Genomic DNA, 3,083 nt, shown 5'->3' with positions numbered 1-3,083 from the left:
GTTCCCATGGGCTCAGGGATTTGGTTGAGGTTTCTCTGCATATATATATACATATATATTATATATATATATATATATATATATATTTAAATACACATATATATATTGTACAGAATAAAAATGTTTTATTGAACACACTGTGCTTATGCTTAAGACCCAGGCGCATCTTGCAGAGCTGGATTCCTCTCCAGGATCAGAGACGAGTGAAACCCTTACACTGCTGAGCCCTGAATGGGGGAAGAACACATTTGGTATCTCATTCACCCTGCCTCCTTTCCTCTCCCCGACTTGGTGATCAGTATTGCAGTGCTGTGACTCAAATATTCTGGCCTGTTTTGCATAGTTCTTTGAGTGAGCAGAACAGAAAGTGAAACTGCCACCTTTTCAGCTAAGATAGCTATCCACCCTGTACTTGAGGAGTTGGCCACTTGCTAATGGTCACAGGGGTAAGGAGGCTGATGACTATGCCCTGTCAGAGATTTGGAGATAAGCATGCCAGCTACTTAATGACGAGTAGAACTTAGAGACATGGCAGTCTGGTCCCCACGCTTTTCCTAGCAATGCAAAGTAGCCTGAAGTGAGGTTTATATAGTCTAAACTGGCTTTTTGGAGCCGAAGGCCAGCTGGCGAAACCTTTGTCCCTTCCTCCTGTTTGTGTTCAGAGTACCTGACTACCACATTTTATGGGTGAAGAAATATGGCCCAAGGTTAAACTCAACTGTAAAAAGCAGGGACTACAGGGACTTCCTGGCAGCCAGTGGTTAAGACTCCACGCTTCCACTGCAGCGGGGCGAGGGTTTGATCCTGGTAGGGGAACTAAGATCCCGCATGCTGCGCAGTGTGGCCAAAAAAAAAAAAAAAGCAGGGACTACATTTTCAGTACTGATCCTTGCAAAAGAAATTTAATGATAAATGTGGGCCATGGTCCCACGGGTATTCTGCCTCCAGGGTATTAAAGTGATAGCCTCCCTACCATTCAGGCTCAGCTGCTTTTTATATATCACTGGTTTAACTTGCTACTAAGAAGCCTGTGGTTGAAGAACTTCCTCTTGGTGTTGGGAACTAAGAACCATTTACTTCCTTCTGTACAGTTGCTGATAAACCGCTATGAGGGAAGGTTATAGTCAGCAAAAAGGTACTATAGCCTTCTCCCAACACTGACCTTTGCACGTCTGTCTGCTGCCCCCTCCACAGGCTCACTGCCAGTATGCTGGGGCAGGGCTGGCATTCCCAAGAAAACAAGGTGTGCTGCTGGTATTGTCTTTATTGGTTATTCACTAGTGCTCCCCCTACCTCCCCCCACTACCTGTCTTGGCCTCTAGAAGGTCAATGAAACCAAGGTTTCTACCACATTACTTTTCTATTTGACTCCTTCCAGTCAACTGAAGTGTTGAAAATTTGTTCAACTTGATCTGTACAGCACCCAGAGGAGATTTTTTTTTTAAACTTCTCCCTAGATTAGGAAAGGAAGTTTTGGAAAATGATACCCAGACATCGCCACAAACTAATGAGGCACTTTGCTACATTAATGCAACATTGAGGAGTATAAAAAGGTGTATAAGTAGTATGTACATTTTTATTGTTACAGTTCTGGTAATCTTAAAATTTTCAGTATATACGTTTCATCCGGTGAATATCAAGCATCTATTGTGTGCAAGGCACTGTGAAGAATTCTTGCCTTTAAGAAATCTACAAATCTAGTAGGAAAAGAGCCATATATACAGTAAGCACTATCTTTTATTAGATATTTAACTGCCACAAAAGTGGAAGGTCTTTCTGGAAGAAGAAATAATTTGCTAGACACAGTGGTTTTCAAATGTTCCCCCTTCAAATTACAGACCCCCAATTTATAAATAAGCTAAAATAAGCCTAAAAGTACTGGTTTGAGTACATGTATGGGAAGGGGGACTATGTATACCTTTCTCCCTACCCTCTTATCTCCCCGCCAACCCCCCGCCACCACTCAGTTCATCTTTGATTGGGTTCTCTTTGTAATCAACATTTCCCATATCAGAAAAGCCAAAACTGACTTTCCACACATAAGAATGGAGATTAAGAATACAGTACTATAAACATGGACTAGTGCAAAAAGCTACAATAATTCATTTAAAACCCTAAGCTAAAGATTCACACTTCAGTAGGGAAGAGATGAACATGCCAGTGACCCTGAAGGCCCAAGCATTTACCTCTTACATTTGTCTTTAGGGTTTAAGGAAATGACCTTGCCCTCTACAAACCTGGTGGGCTGTTATTATCTTCTAGATGGGTATTTCTCAAATTTGTTAATATACAAATTCAGTAGGGGTGGGGTAAGGCTGAGACTATTTCTAACAAGTTCTCTGGTGCCGTGGAGCTGCTGCCCCTCAAAATCACACTTGGAGTAACAAGGTCCTAGAGGTGATCTAGTTCTGATCATGACTTAGCCAATCTAAACAGAGTTCCTGAGCTGGCCCAGTAACAGTCTCATTGCAAGAGGTAGAAGGGCGAATGGCTAAAATTGTGACTATGATAGGGTTTACTTGAATGAAATTCAGTATTTATTGCGTAGCTTCTATGTACACAGTCCTGCCCTAAATTAGTTACCACTTTAGGGTTTCAGGTCTTCACCTCACATAAAAAAATTTTTTTTAACTTTTTTTTCACTCAGTTCCTTTTATGTGCCAATGTTAAGCTACATACTTTAAGTACATTTTTCTTAATCTTCAGTAATCTAAGGCATTATCTCAGTTTTACACATGAGGAAAGTGACTTGCTCAAGGCTGTATTCTAAGAGGCAAAGCCAGGTTTGGAACCAGATCTCTTAACTTCTGAGGCCCAGGCATTTTAAACTGTATGACACTGCTTCCCTAAAGACTAACAATTAAAAACTCAATACAGTTGTATCTCTGGAAGATGAGTTTTTACATGCCTGTCAACAATAGAATTAGAATCCCTGAGGTGGGAGCCTTAACTCGGCATCTAACCCGATTATTTTCCTTATTAAAAATTTTATAAAGTTATAAATTTCCTTGAGAAGTGAACATATTTCCATCTCCCAGTTACAAATAAAATATTAAAACCCTGCAGCAAGCCTGAGGGCAGCA

This window comes from Lipotes vexillifer, unplaced genomic scaffold (assembly GCF_000442215.2).
Source record: "Lipotes vexillifer unplaced genomic scaffold, Lipotes_vexillifer_v1.1 scaffold4, whole genome shotgun sequence".
Taxonomy (NCBI): Eukaryota; Metazoa; Chordata; class Mammalia; order Artiodactyla; family Lipotidae; genus Lipotes; species Lipotes vexillifer.
The sequence above is the reverse complement of the archived record's forward strand: the minus strand, read 5'-3'. Positions refer to the sequence as shown.